Source organism: Phyllobates terribilis, unplaced genomic scaffold (genome assembly GCF_046119375.1).
Source record: "Phyllobates terribilis strain yellow unplaced genomic scaffold, ASM4611937v1 Scaffold_3__8_contigs__length_932513732, whole genome shotgun sequence".
Lineage (NCBI taxonomy): Eukaryota > Metazoa > Chordata > Amphibia > Anura > Dendrobatidae > Phyllobates > Phyllobates terribilis.
In genome coordinates this window covers 782,110,550-782,126,948 of record NW_027362763.1, presented here as the reverse complement: position 1 = coordinate 782,126,948, position 16,399 = coordinate 782,110,550, and the positions used below count along the sequence as shown (strand labels likewise).

The window sequence follows — 16,399 nt, the reverse complement described above, 5'->3', positions numbered from 1 at the left end:
CATCCTAATGATATAATGTATATTTGTTGGAGAACTCCTGTAATCTTAGTTATACCTCCAACACGATGAATAAAATATGATTGCCGTAAAATACGATTTTTAATACTAAATATACTTCTGTCCTGTGCTAGGTCTGACCTGACAAACATTTTTTGTTTTAAGGATCTGTTTTCCTGTAAAAATAAAGGAATAAAGGACACCTTGCCGTAGCTCTTTGGACGCTATTAAAACTTAAGGGCCAATCTGGCTTTGGCGGAGTCCGCTCTTTTAACATCTCAACACAGATGTGAACACATTTCTGTCCTTAGTTGCAGTTGTCTATAACAATTGACCTGTAATAGCTCTCGGCACCTTAAGATGCCTGTTTTTCCCTTTTGTGTATCACATTAGCTTGGTGAAATGTCTTAGAATATAGGAGCCGGTCATACGTAGCTAACTACTGAAATGTCTCAGCAAATTAGTTTTTCTTGCTGTTATCTTTTCTTTTCACAAGCGCAATGAAAGGTTAGATAAGCTCCATTAGTTGAGCGCGGTCTTCTATAGTTGCTGTTCTGCCTTCTATAAATAGTGATTTGTCAAGATAATGCTCCCAAATGTGATTCTAATTGAGGGGCCACTAATTGATGGGTTCCTCCATTTGTCATATGGGACTGCACAGGGCATTAATATACAACTCTAAATGTAGCTAAGCTGATAAAGGACGTAATATGTTTGTTAGACCTCTGCTCTGATCCTCATTTTTCAGTGCACCCTGTAATCCTTCAGTCATACTTAGTGATGGGCGAGCACTAAAATGCTCGTTGCTCGGGTCGAGCACATTGGAATACTCGGGTGCTCGACCCGAGCAACTCGCCCAATGTAAGTCTATGGGAAACTAGAGCATTTTTCAGGCGGCTCCCCCCGGCGGTCTGCAGAGGGCCTAAAAATTGCCCAAATCGATGGGAACAGTGCTCAAATGACATGGGAACAACATGGGGAAGACCCCTGGAAGCATTTCTGACTCCCAGGTCACTGCTGTCAACAATGTTGTCAGAGGTATTACGCCACTTTTACGGACTCACAATAAAACATACACAAATGAAACCAAAATGGATTTTCCTGGGAAATATGTGAAGGAACATCCTTTCCAGGGTAATGACTTGTATATAAGGCAAAATAAATATACAAAAACAAAAATGCTCCTCCACACCTTGGGCTATGTTCACACGTAGCGTTTTTGATGTGTTTTTGCACTTTTGCATTGCTTTCAACCAAGACAAATGGATTCACTGGGAAATGTCATTTTAACATTTTACAACCTTAGCTGGCCATGTGGTGTGTAACACATCATCAGACACATCGTGTTTCATTTATGATGGAGGGACTCTGAAAGTCACAAAGCCTATTTTTATAGAGCCATCAAGTGGCCCTTACTATTCTTAAAGGGCCAGCAGTCGGCCCTCGCTATTGTTAGAGAGCCATCAGCCGGCAATGCTTTGTTGTTCCCATTATTAACGAGTGGGTCTCATATACTGTTATTGCGCATGCAGTGACTGCAAGGGCTGCCAAAAATTTGGAGGCACTCCAATGCCCCTTGGAAGAGACGTAGAGGTCAGAGAGCCTCCTAAAAACAATGTTCCCATTATTAGGAAGTGGGTCTCCCATAGTGTTTGCCTATGCAGTGAATGCAAAAGCTGCCAAAAATTTGGAAGAACTCCAATGCCCCTTGCAAGACACGTAGAGGAGGTGATATGGTAGATATGGTGGTGAATGATATGGTGATGGAGAAGGAGGAGGACAAGAGCAAATAAACAAAATCAGGAAGCGTATACCCATGTCTGGGTGTGAAGACAGAGGTGCATGGGAATAGAATTAGACCTCCCAAAAAAGACACTGTTTTTGAGTTTAGGTTACGCTGCTATCATTCGGTGGTTTGGCGGAAACATATTCCCTCACCATCTTCCCAAACTTTGCACTCCTTGTGAGAGTACCCTGCGCCTCAGGGCCTGTAAGATGGGAGGGTCTGAGAAAACTGTCCCAGAACTTTGACAGTGTTCCCCTGCCGCTGCTGGATTGGAGTTGTGTCTCTCTCGCCTGTACTCCTTGGTTGTCCAACGAACTGTGATCTCTGCCGCCAGCGTTTTCAGATGGGAATTTTTTTAATAATTCCGCAACAAGGGCCTTCTGGTACTGCCCCATTTTAGTAGACCCGTCCGCCTCGGGAATAAGAGATAGAAAGTTCTCCTTGTAGCGTGGGTCTAGAAGTGTCACCAACCAGTAATGACTTTCACCCAAAACGCAAGGGTCACAGGAAAGGCAGCGTAACATAAACTCAGCCATGCGTGCCAGACTACTAACAGGCAAGACTTCCGTGTCCTCACCAAGAGGACGATTGACCATGCTCTCCTCCTCCTCCTCCCTGTCCTCAGGCCATCCACGCTGAACAGACGGTATTATAGTTGTGCAGGTAGTACCGTCTATACCACATGAAACTAGCTCCTCCTCCTCATTGTCACCCAATCGACGTTGGGATGAGATGAGGCTGAGCTGTGTGTAATCACCCTGTATTGGTTCCTTGCTCCATCTCATCGTGCTCCGCCTGCAATGCATCCTCTTTGATTGTGAGCAGAGAGAGTTTCAGAAGACAGAGAAGCGGGATGGTGACGCTAATTATGGCGTCATCGCCGCTCACCATCTTGGTGGAGTCCTCAAAGTTTTGGAGGATGGTACATATGTCTGACATCCATGTCCACTCCTGAGGTCTTATGTGTGGAGTCTGAACTGAATACCGACGGCCTTGTTGATGCTTGTAGTCAACAACTGCCCTCTTCTGCTCACAAATCCTTCCCAACATCTGCAATGTAGAGTTCCAACGCGTGGGGACATCACACACCAGTTGGTGAGCTGGAAGCTGCAAACGCTGCTGCAACACGGCAAGGGCGGCGGAAGCTGTAGGTGACTTTCTAAAATGGGCACACAGGAGGCGTACTTTGACAAGTAGATCCAGCAGCTCCAGGTAGGTTTTGAACCATGAGGTTAAGCACATGGGCAAGGCATGGTACGTGTGTGAGCTCGCTTCGCCTCAGAGCCGCCACCAGGTTCTGGCCATTGTCACACACGACCATGCCTGGCTGTAGGTTCAGCGGTGTCAGCCATAGATCTGCCTGCTCTTTCACAGCTGTCCACAACTCTTCACCATTGTGTGGTTTGTCACTAAGCATATTAGCTTCAGCACAGCCTATTGCCACTTGGCCGAGGCAGTGCTGCAGTGCTTTCAGCTTGCGACTATGTGGTCATTTCGGAGATGGATGCTGAAGAGGAGGAGGTGCAGGAGCTGTAGAATGTGGGGGCAACCCTGATTGACCCAGGGCCCGCAATCCTCGGCATCGGGAGGACGTGTTCCATCCCAAGGTCCGACTGAATCCCGGCTTCCACTATGATAACCCAGTGTGCCATCAGCGAGATGTACCGTCCCTGCCCACAAGCATTTGTCCACGTGTCCGTGGTTAGGTGGACTTTCCCAGTAACTGCGTTGTTAAGGGCACGGCTAATGTTGTGGGACATGTGCTCGTGTAATGCAGGGACGGCACACCGGGAGAAATAGTGGCAGCTGGGGGCCGAGTACCGAGGGACGGCCGCCGCCATCAGGTTGCGGAAAGCTTCTGCCTCCACGAGCCTAAAAGGCAACATTTTGAGCGCAAGCAGTTGCGAAATGTGTGAATTTAGTAGTGTGGGGTGTTGGCTGCGTATTTGCGCTTGCGTTCCAATGACTGGGGTAGGGACAACTGAACGCTGCGCTGGGACAAGGACGTGGACGTGCTTGCTGATGGTGCTGGTTGAGAGTGTGCAATGACAGGTGCAGGGCAGGAGGCATCTGCCTGGACAGAGGATTGGCTTGCACACACAACAGCGGAAGAAGCAGTGGTGCCACCTGCAGACACTGTTCCTGGACCCTGGGGTTTGGCCCACTTAGGTGCTTTGCTGCCATGTGCCTGATCATGCTGGTGGTGGTCAGGCTCGTAGTTTTGCTACCCCTGCTGATGTTGGCCTGGCAGGTGGTGCAAATGGCCCTTTTTGGGGTTATCAGCAGAGTCTTTAAAAAACAACTAGACTCGGGAAGACCTAACAGTTGTACTTGCAACTTCTGTCGTGTTATGGGGAACGGTTACCCGCCTTCTGCCTGCGGCCACCACACTGCTTCTTCCTGCCTGTTGTGGTGCTACGCCTCCTTTCCCCTGTGTGCTGCTGTCCTTGCTCTGTATGTCCCTCTGCCAGGGTGGGTCAGTTACTATATCATCCACCACCTCGTCTTCCACTTCCGCACCCTGGTCCTCCTCCTGACTTTCTGGCAATTGTGTCTTATCATCGTCCACCTCTTGTGACAGTGTCCCACCGTCGCCTTCGTGTGACCGTGGCTGCTCAAATCTATAGGCCCGAATCTATAAATGGAAAAATTAACAGCTCTTCGGAGTGTCCAAGTGTGGGATCAGTTGTCTCTGGGCACTTGGCATGGTGGGAGGAAGGAGGATCAGGGTGAGGTCCAGACTCACGGCTACTGAGACTTGACCGTGTGGAAGACAGGGTGGTAGTGGTGGTGGCTAAGTGACTGGAAGCATTATCTGCTATCCAACCGATAACCTTTTCACACTGCTCTGTGTTCAATAGTGCTGTTCTGCGGTCCCCTATTAATTGGGACAGGAAGGTTGAGCGAGAAGATGTGGCTGTTTGTTGTGGCACAATTTCAGCTAGTCCATGGCCTCGCCCTCATCCTCTGCATGCACCATCATCACCATCACGTCCACTTCCCTGTCCCTTGCTCGCGTCTTGTCCATTTTAAATGGAGGACAATATTTTCCACGTTCACTACAAATGGCTGAATTTGAACCACAGTTTTAAATAGCTGGCCTGTAGGTAACTATTTTTAACAGCGAACTGGTGTCAATAACTTTGCTAACACACTGCAACAAAATTTCAATGGAGGCCAGAAATGGCAGAATTTTCAGCGCACTTATATATGATCCGTGTGACGGACAAACCACAGTTTTAAATAGATAGATTTTTAGTGCTGTAATATGGAAAGGATCTGGCTGTATTCTGCAGTGCCAACAAGCAAATGGAGCAGAAAAACGGTGTTCTCTGGATTGCTTTTTAAGCAAATAATCAGGATTAAGATCCCATCTCGAGCAGTGGGATGCTCGGGCGAGCACCGAGCAGTAGCGAGCATGCTCGCTCATCACTAGCCATTCTACTAAAAGTGCAGCCTTCACACTACCTCCAAACTATCGTAAGTAGAGATGAGCAGATCGCTTTGTGTGACCCTGATCCACGGTCCAGGTCACTGTTTTCTGGCCCTGGACTGGAGCTGTGTGAATTTCCTTACCCTCTGGGATCCCAGGCTCGGCTTATGATTAGCCATGCAGAGGCCTCACGCCGCAGAGATGACGTCACGCCAGGCCGGCGAATGAAATGATGCACCGGGGAGCCCGGAAGCTCAGGAAATTTGTGCAGCTCCTGTCCAGGGCCAGAGAACACTGACCTGGACTGTTCATGTGTAATGCAGGTGACTGGACGCAACCCAAAGAGGACACAAGGCAGGAACGGTCAGTGAACGGTATAATTCTATTTAAATGCAGTAGTAATTTACAGTAATTTTGAACAATTGGTGATAATAACAAGGCAAATCAACATGAACCAAATAGTGATGCAATTGAAATAACAATGAAAGTTCTTCACTATATAATGCTAATGCTCTCTGTACAAAGATGGTGTTCCCATTCACGGGAGTTACCACGTAAGTTACTCCTGTAATTCTGGCCCTAGCAGGGGTCATCGGGTTTTCCTGCTAGGCCGCAAGTCTTTCTGACAAAGTGTATTACAGCACATTGAGCCTCCCACGCACCAAACGGCCCCCTCCCAACCTGTTGTCCTAATTCCGGCCGACCTCTGTACCGTATGTTATAGCTGGAAGTGACGACCTTGCTCACTCACACTATCCCTTGGTAATCGCAGGTGCGCCTCTCTAGTCGTTGTCTCCTCGCAGATCTTCACTGCTTGACCGTCAGCGGATGTGTCCTGGGGCGAGAAGGAATGGCTCTTGATGGGCGTCGTCTGGTTCCTGGAACTTGACTGGCGTAACATGCAGGTCCTGGTCTTTACAGACACAATCTGAACTCTGGGTCTCACCGGGTGTTGCTTGGACCTTGTCTGCAAGCAACCAGCACCGTGCTGACACACACTTCCTGCTGCAGCCTGTCACTCTGGCTTCAGCATCTTCTCCTGTGGGCACCTGCACCTTGCGCTTGCTTAGCACCAAAGCCTTCTGAGAATTGGCGCGCAGGGCTTTTATATCTCTGTGCCGGATTCTATCATGCAAGGCACCTGACTAGGTCCGGCACAAGAATTCACTTCCCCTGCAATTTTTCTGGTGCAAATTGGTTCCGCCTGGTTTCTTCCAGCCAGCAGATGGCAGTCTTTCCTCGCTAATGTTACATCATGCAGGAACTCTTCAGAGACACCATAGCTTCCTCTTACACTTGTGCTAAGCAATCCCCTTATCTCTAAATTTGTAAGTGTTCTAGGATGCATTGTGATTCTCTTTAGAAATTAAACTTTCTGAAATTTTACACTTTTGGTGAAAATAGAGTTACTCCAGTATGAAGCCTCTTTACCAAAAAGCCATATACTGGCACTAGTGTTGAGCGAGCACTAAAATGCTCGGATGCTCGAAGCTCGGGCCGAGCTCACTGTGATACTCGGGTGCTCGACCCGAGCAACGAGCCCAATGTTAGTCTATGGGAGACCCGAACATTTTTGCGGCGGCACCCCCGGCAGTCTGTAGAAAGCCTAAAAAGTGCCCAAAACGATAGTGACAGTGCTCAAATGACATGGGGACAGCATGGGGATCGCCCCTGGAAGCATTTCTGACCCCCAGGTCACTGCTGTCAACAACGTGGTCAGAGGTATTAAGCCACTTTTACAGGCTCAAAATAAAACGTTCAAAAACGAAAGTGAAAGTGCTTTCCTGTGAAATATGTTAACCCCTTAACGACCATGTGTCTTTCTGTTTTTGTGTTTTCCTTTTTTGCTCCCCTTCTTCCCAGAGCCAGAACTTTTTTAATTTTCGTTCAATATGGCCATGTGAGGGCTTATTTTTTGCGGGACGAGTTGTACTTTTAAACACCATCACTGGTTTTACCATATCGTGTGCTGGAAAATGGGAAAAAAAATTCCAAGTGCAGTGAAACTGCAAAAAAATGCAATTCCACAGTTGTTTTTTGGGTCCTTTTTTACCACGTTCACAGATTGCTAAAACTGACCTGCCATCATTATTTTCCAGGTCGTTACGAGTTCATAGACACCAAACATGTATAGGTTCTTTTTTATTTAAGTGGTGAAAAAAAAATCCAAAGCTTGCTAAAAAAAGCAAAAAAAATGACGCCATTTTCCGAGACCCTTAGCTTCTCCATTTTTTGGGATCTGGGGCCAGGTGAGGGCTTATTTTTTGCGTGCCGGGCTGACGTTTTTATTGATACCATTTTGGGGTAGATCCGATGTTTTGATCGCCCGTTATTGCATTTTATTGCAAAGTTGTAGCGACCAAAAAAACTTAATTCTGGCGTTTAAAATTTTTTTCTCGTTACGCCGTTTACTGATTGTATTAATTCTTCTTTTATATTGATAGATCGGGCGATTCTGAACGTGGCGATACCAAATATGTGTATGTGTTTTTTTTTTATATATATATTTTATTTTGAATGGGGCGAAAGGGGGGTGACTTAAACTTTTATATATTTTTTATTTTTTTTTTAAACTTTTTTTTTTACACTTTCTGCTTGCTTCTATAGTCTCCAGAGGAGACTAGAAGCAGCAGTTGTCTGATTGCTTCTACTGCATACAAGCGATGAGCAGATCGCTTGTATGCAGGAGAAATGCTCACTTGCTATGAGCGCTGACCACTAGGTGGCGCTCATAGCAATTGAGACATGACAACCACATGCGTCTGCTGCAGACCCTGAGTTGTCATGCCCACCCATTGGTGACCCGCGATCACGTGACGGGGTCACTGATGGGCGGGGCTTAGGACTCCCGGAAGGGCGAGTTAAATGCCACTGTCAGAGATTTAACATGTTAACAGCCGCGGGTGGATTGCGATTCCAATAATCAGCTGACATGTGCTCGCTTCAGTGCGGGCTCACCGCCGGAGCCCCCGCTGAACCGGCCTTACCGACCTGGTGCATACTATTACTGACCAGGTCGGAAAGGGGTTAAGGAACATCCTTTCCAGGGTAAAGACTTGTGTATAAGGTAAAATAAATAACCAAAAACAAAAATACTCCTCCACACCTTGGGCTATGTTCACAAGTAGCATTTTTTATGCGTTTTTGCACGTTTGTATTGCTTTCAACCGTGGCAAATGCATTCACCGGGAAATGTCATTTTAACATTTTACAACCTTATCTGGCCATGTGCTGTGTGACACATGCATACAGTGCTAAAAAGACATGGGAACAGCATGGGGAAGACCCCTGGAAGCATCTCTGACCCCCAGGTCACTGCCTAAAAGTGTGCCCATCAGAAGTGATCCTTGCCGCATCAGAAGATGCAGACTTGCAACTATCCCCATGCAAGTCCTTGTCCAAGGGCAGTGTTCAATTGTACCTCCCCCATAACTTGCAATACAAGCGCAGCGCAAGTATGCAGCCTGCCACCCACCCACCCCCAGGCTGCAATAGCATACTGCTAGCTTGCTTGCACTTGAAATTGGGCCTTTTAGGCATGTGGAGGTGGAATCTGGCCACCACGTCATGGCTGCGTCGGTAGCCTGGTATTCATACTCAGTCCCCAGCCGCCCGGCGGCCGGGTGTCCACGCTTGGTCCCCAGCCGCCAGGGGGCGGCTGGGTGTCCATACTCAGTCCCCAGCCGCCCCGCGGCCGGGTGCCCACACACAGTCCCCAGCCGCGTGGGGGTGGCCGGGTGTCCATAAACGGTCCCCAGCCGCCCCTATTTGTCCCGGTGCGCCTTATACACAAGAGCGCATACCAAAACATTACCTGTGCCCTCCCCAGTGCATTTAGTGGGAAGGACAGCCTAACCACAAACACGTGGACAAGTGAATGTGGCCAGGAATGGTCCATCTCACTGACTCCTTCACACTGGGTTAATATTGTGGAAGCCGGGACACAGTTGGACACTGGGATGCAACACGTCCTCCAGACATAGAGGATTGCGGGTCCTGGGTCAATCAGGTTTCAACACAAAGTTCAGAAGGTAGACAGCATCAGTGGTCGGCCTCCTACACAACGAGTAAATTATTCATGATCATGAGGCCATCCACCTCCTTAGCTTTCTGTTCCTTGGAATGCAAGCGCATGTATGTAGTAGCAGCTAGGCCTGAGGTGGTCAGCGTTTTGGCGCATATTCTACCTCCTTCGAGGATTGCTGGATGTTTTCCTGCTACTATCCCAGTTCTATGACTCCCGTTAAAACAAAGCTTCAGGTGATGAATGATGGATGAGGTGGTGGCAAAGGAGAAAGAGCAGGAGGAACAGGGACCATTCACATCAATATCAGGCCAGCCAACCACGCATGTCTTGTAGGATATGTTTCTGTACCAAAAGGAGCGGTTCAGCTACACAGTTATAAGGCATACAGTGAATGCAATGCCAACCAAAAATTTCGAGGCACTCCAATGCCCCTTGGAAGTGACATGGAGGTCAGAGGGCCTTAACTAAACCGTTTTTTCCATTTATAGCAACTGGGTCTCCTGTACACTGTTGGCCTAAGCAGGGAATGGAAGGATTTCCAAAAATTATTAGGCACTGCAATGCCCCTTGAAACAGACGTGGATTACAGCGTATTAAAAACCTTCTACCCATTATTGGGGAGTGGGTCTCCCTTAGTGTTCGCCTATGCATTGAAAAGCAAAAGCTGACAAAAATTAGGAGGAAATGCAATGCCCGTTGCAAGAGTCATGGAGGTTAGAGGTAATTAAAAACAACATGTCAATGCCCCTTGGAAGAGCTGTGGAGTTCAGAGTGGTTTAACAAGACGGTTTTAATGCCCCTTAGAACCACGGTCACCCTGGTGGTATAGTGGTCGTGGAGGCTGAGGATAAGGAGAAGAGCAAAAAACAGCCGAAATGAGGAAGCGTATACCCATGTGTGGGTGTGAAGCGATGCATGGGAATACACCTCCCGAAATAACACAGTGGATTTGACTTTATGTTACTCTGCTGTCATTTGGTGGTGATGAGAATTCTGGCCCAATCCAGCCCTTGTTCATTTTGATAAGGGTCAGCTTGTCAGCATTGTCAGTTGACAGGCGAGTGCGCTTATCAGTTATAATTCCCCCAGCGGCACTAAAAACACGCTCCGATAACACGCTAGCGGCAGGGCAGCCAGGACCTCCAAGGCATACAGAGTGAGTTCATTCCAAGTGTCCAGCTTGGATACCCAATAATTAAAAGGCACAGAGGAATCACGGAGGACGCTGGTACTCCCTCACCATCTTTTGAAACTTTCCACTCCTTGTGAGAGTACCCTGCGCCTCAGGGCCTGTAAGCTGGGCAGGTCTCAGAAAACTGTCCTAGAACATTGACAGTGTTCCCCTGCCTCTGCTGGATTGGAGTTGCGGCTCTCTCGCCTGTACGCCTTAGTTGGGCAGCGAACTGTGACCTCTGCCGCTACCGTGTTCAGATGGGAATTTTTTTAATAGTTCTGCAGCAAGGGCCTTCTGGTACTGCCCCATTTTTGTAGACCTCTCCAACTCAGGAATAAGAGAGTGAAAGTTCTCCTTGTAGAGGGGGTCTAAAAGTGTCATCAACCAGTAATGACTGTCACCCAACATTTTGACAATGCGAGGGTCACGGTTAAGGCAGCGTAACATAAAGTCAGCCATGGGTGCCAGACTGGTAACGGGCAAGACTTCCGTGTCCTCACCAAGATGACGACTGATAGTGTTGAGCGATCACTAAAATGCTCGGGTGCTCGAAGCTCGGGCCGAGCTTACCGTGATACTCGGGTGCTCGACCCGAGCAACGAGCCCAATGTTAGTCTATGAGAGACCCGAGCATTTTTGTGGCAGCACCCCCGGCAGTCTGTAGAAAGCCTAAAAAGTGCCCAAAACGATAGTGACAGTGCTCAAAAGACATGGGGGCAGCATGGGGATCGCCCCTGGAAGCATTTCTGACCCCCAGGTCAACAACGTGGTCAGAGGTATTAAGCCACTTTTGCGGGCTCACAATAAAACGTTCAAAAACTAAATTGAAACGGTTTTCCTGTGAAATATGTTAAGGAATTTCCTTTCCAGGGTAAAAACTTGTGTATAAGGTAAAATAAATAACCAAAAACAAAAATACTCCTCCACACCTTGGGCTATGTTCACAAGTAGCATTTTTCATGCGTTTTTGCACTTTTGTATTGCTTTCAACCGTGACAAATGTGTTCACCGGGAAATGTCATTTTAACATTTTACAACCTTATCTCGCCATGTGCTGTGTGACACATGCATACAGTGCTGAAAAGACAAGAGATCAGCATGGGGAAGACCCCTGGAAGCATCTCTGACCCCCAGGTCACTGTCTAAAAGTGTGCCCATCAGAAGTGATCCTTGCCGCAACAGAAGATGCAGACTTGCAACTATCCCCGTGCAAGTCCTTGTCCCAGGGCAGTGTTCAATTGTACCTCCCCCATTCCTTGCAATGCAAGCGAAAATATGCAGCCAACCACCCACCCACCCGCAGGCTGCAATACCATACTGCTAGCTTTCACTTGAAATGGGGCCTTTTAGTTTGGAGGAGGCCGAAGCTGGCCACTACCTCATGGCCGCTTCGGCAGCGAGGTATCCATACTCTGTCCCCAGCCGCCCGGCGGCCGGATGTCCACGCTCGGTCCCCTGCCGCCAGGTGGCGGCCAGGTGTCCATACTCGGTCCCCAGCCGCCCTGATTTCTCCTGTCACCTTCCCCCACACTTTTCTTAGCCTGGCCTGCTTTAGGGCAGCATTGGACGAGCCCACCAGAGAACCAGACTCCTCCGGTGGGCCCTGGCTTCTCCATCAGGGGAGTTGAGAGTGCCTAGGTGAGGAGCATGATGATGATGATAGAAGTTAGCATCTGCTTTGTTTTCTTGGAATGCAAGCGCATGTATGTAGTAGCGGCTAGGCCTGAGGTGGTCCGCGTTTTGGCGCATATCCTACCTCCTCCGAGGATTGCTGGATGTTTTCCTGCTACTATCCCAGTTCTATGACTCCCGTTAAAACAAAGCTTCAGGTGATAAATGATGGATGAGGTGGTGGCAAAGGAGAAAGAGCAGGAGGAACAGGGACCATTCACATCAATATCAGGCCAGTCAACCAGATATGTCTTGTAGGATATGTTTCTGTAACAAAAGGAGCGATTCGGCTACACAGTTATAGGGCATACAGTGAGTGCAATGCCTACCAAAAATTTCGAGCCACTCCAATGCCCCTTGGAAATGACATGGAGGTCAGAGGGCGTTAACTAAACCTTTTTTTCGATTTATAGCAACTGGGTCTCCCGTGCACTGTTGGCCTAAGCAGTGAATGGAAGGCTTTCCAAAAATTATGAGGAACTGCAATGCCCCTTACAAGAGCCATGTGTGGCACCCCAGGGGTCTGGTCACCACAGTAATAGAGATATTACGTCGGAGAGCAAGTAGGAGGTTTCCTGGTCAGGATCCCTTAAACATGCAACATCCTCCTGCCCCAGTCCTGGGAGGGGAGAATTCTGCCCTTATAAACTGGATCTGGGGCGGGGTTGAGTGAGTCAGAGAACAGTCAGAGTCAGAGTGAGAGCAAGGGAAAGTAACAGCAAGGAGCTCTGTAGGAGCTAGGAGCTAAAGACCAGGGGCTGGAAGCTGAGCAGAGCTCGCCCTGGCAGAAGACAATAGGAACCAGACACAGGAGTCCGAAGCTGTGAGGACTTATATATCCAGCAGCAGAAACCAGCCGGCCAGGGATTTCAGGTCCTCTGGCCATAGAAGCCCGGAGGCTCAGTCACAAGCAAGGGACCAGCACCGCCGTCGTGGAGCGGAGGCTAACAGAAGGCCCCAAGTCACCAGCCATACGGGTGAGCACTACACGGTACACTCAGGGACGTGGGCTACTTCTACCCGCTTACAGCAAGGTAGCCAGGAAGAGTGCAGACAGACGGGGAGGCCTACAACTCCACCTGGCCAGGGGAACTCCTGCTTGCTCACAGACTGACCAGGCCTCTTATGCTAGCCAGTACTCCCGGGAGGGTCTACCTTATAATCATCAGTAAAGACCCTGAACTGCACTGCAAAGACTCTGAGTCGTTCCTGCTGCGCTCGTGCACCATCACCCCCATCATCCACACTCACTGCCCTGAGGCTATACTCCTCCCGAGGGGAGTTATCCCATTCTATGCTGCGCACACAACACCAGCCTCAGTGGTCTGCCTCGCAGCGGTGGTACTCCCTGACCGCAATCCACGGGTGGTGCAGTCGGACAATTAACCTCAAAACCTAAGAAAGACTGCCACTGGTTTGACCAGCCTGAGCCACGGGACCGGGTCACCGCCACGGAGACTACAGACCCCAGAGACCCGGCACCGGGTATCCCACACACGTGTACACACGGCCCAGGGGGCGCGTCACATGCAGTACAGCATATTACAAACATAAGTCCCATTATTGGGGAGTGGGTGTCCCATAGTATTTGCTTATGCCTTGCAAGCAAAAGCTGCCAAAAATTAGGACGGAGCAACTTGCAATGCCCCTTACAAGAGCCATGCAGTACAGCATATTACAAACATAAGTCCCATTATTGGGGAGTGGGTCTCCCATAGTATTTGCTTATGCCTTGCAAGCAAAAGCTGCCAAAAATTAGGACGGAGCAACTTGCAATGCCCCTTACAAGAGCCGTGCAGTACAGCATATTACAAACATAAGTACCATTATTGGGGAGTGGGTCTCCCATAGTATTTGCTTATGCTTTCCCAGCAAAAGCTGCCCAAAATTAGGACGGAGCAACTTGCAATGCCCCTTACAAGAGCCATGCAGTACAGCATATTACAAACATAAATCCCATTATTGGGGAGTGGGTGTCCCATAGTATTTGCTTATGCCTTGTAAGCAAAAGCTGCCAAAAATTAGGACGGAGCAACTTGCAATGCCCCTTACAAGAGCCATGCAGTACAGCATATTACAAACATAAGTCCCATTATTGGGGAGTGGGTGTCCCATAGTATTTGCTTATGCCTTGCAAGCAAAAGCTGCCAAAAATTAGGACGGAGCAACTTGCAATGCCCCTTACAAGAGCCATGCAGTACAGCATATTACAAACATAAGTCCCATTATTGGGGAGTGGGTCTCCCATAGTATTTGCTTATGCCTTGCAAGCAAAAGCTGCCAAAAATTAGGACGGAGCAACTGGCAATGCCCCTTACAAGAGCCATGCAGTACAGCATATTACAAACATAAGTCCCATTATTGGGGAGTGGGTCTCCCATAGTATTTGCTTATGCTTTCCCAGCAAAAGCTGCCAAAAATTAGGACGGAGCAACTTGCAATGCCCCTTACAAGAGCCATGCAGTACAGCATATTACAAACATAAGTCCCATTATTGGGGAGTGGGTCTCCCATAGTATTTGCTTATGCTTTCCCAGCAAAAGCTGCCAAAAATTAGGACGGAGCAACTTGCAATGCCCCTTACAAGAGCCATGCAGTACAGCATATTACAAACATAAGTCCCATTATTGGGGAGTGGGTGTCCCATAGTATTTGCTTATGCCTTGCAAGCAAAAGCTGCCAAAAATTAGGACGGAGCAACTTGCAATGCCCCTTACAAGAGCCATGCCGTACAGCATATTACAAACATAAGTCCCATTATTGGGGAGTGGGTGTCCCATAGTATTTGCTTATGCCTTGCAAGCAAAAGCTGCCAAAAATTAGGACGGAGCAACTTGCAATGCCCCTTACAAGAGCCATGCAGTACAGCATATTACAAACATAAGTCCCATTATTGGGGAGTGGGTGTCCCATAGTATTTGCTTATGCCTTGCAAGCAAAAGCTGGCAAAAATTAGGACGGAGCAACTTGCAATGCCCCTTACAAGAGCCATGCAGTACAGCATATTACAAACATAAGTCCCATTATTGGGGAGTAGGTCTCCCATAGTATTTGCTTATGCCTTGCAAGCAAAAGATGCCAAAAATTAGGACGGAGTAACTTGCAATGCCCCTTACAAGAGCCATGCAGTACAGCATATTACAAACATAAGTCCGATATATGGGGAGTGGGTCTCCCATAGTATTTGCTTATGCTTTCCCAGCAAAAGCTGCCAAAAATTAGGACGGAGCAACTTGCAATGCCCCTTACAAGAGCCATGCAGTACAGCATATTACAAACATAAGTCCCATTATTGGGGAGTGGGTGTCCCATGGTATTTGCTTATGCTTTCCCAGCAAAAGCTGCCAAAAATCAGGACGGAGCAACTTGCAATGCCCCTTACAAGAGCCATGCAGTACAGCATATTACAAACATAAGTCCCATTATTGGGGAGTGGGTCTCCCATAGTATTTGCTTATGCTTTCCCAGCAAAAGCTGCCAAAAATTAGGACGGAGCAACTTGCAATGCCCCTTACAAGAGCCATGCAGTACAGCATATTACAAACATAAGTCCCATTATTGGGGAGTGGGTGTCCCATGGTATTTGCTTATGCTTTCCCAGCAAAAGCTGCCAAAAATTAGGACGGAGGAACTTGCAATGCTGGCACCCTGGTGGTATAGTGGTGGTGGAGGCTGATGATAAGGAGAAGAAGATTAAACAGCCGAAACGAGGAAGCGTATACCCATGTGTGGGTGTGAAGCGGTGCATGTGAATACACCTCCCGAAATAACACAGTGGATTTGACTTTATGTTACTCTGCTGTCATTTGGTGGTGATGAGAAGTCTGGCCCAATCCAGCCCTTGTTCATTTTGATAAGGGTCAGCTTGTCAGCATTGTCAGTTGACAGGCGAGTGCGCTTATCAGTTATAATTCCCCCAGCGGCACTAAAAACACGCTCCGATAACACGCTAGCGGCAGGGCAGGCCAGAACCTCCAAGGCGTACAGAGCGAGTTCATTCCAAGTGTCCAGCTTGGATACCCAATAATTAAAAGGCACAGAGGAATCATGGAGGACGCTGGTACGATCGGCAAGGTACTCCCTCACCATCTTTTGAAACTTTCCACTCCTTGTGAGAGTACCCCGCGCCTCAGGGCCTGTAAGCTGGGCGGGTGTCAGAAAACTGTCCCAGAATGTTGACAGTGTTCCCCTGCCTCTGCTGGATTGGAGTTGCATCTCTCTCGCCTGTACGCCTTGGTTGGGCAACGAACTGTGACCTCTGCCGCTAGCGTGTTCAGATGGGAATTTTTTTAAGAGTTCTGCAGCAAGGGC

General features: G+C 48.4%; 1 protein-coding gene across 2 annotated transcripts in view; it reads left to right on the top strand.

Annotated features, from left to right (window-relative positions):
- Window positions 1-16,399, top strand: part of LOC141258338 (uncharacterized) — a 199,965-nt gene that overhangs the window by 173,891 nt on the left and 9,675 nt on the right. The window lies entirely within an intron of this gene.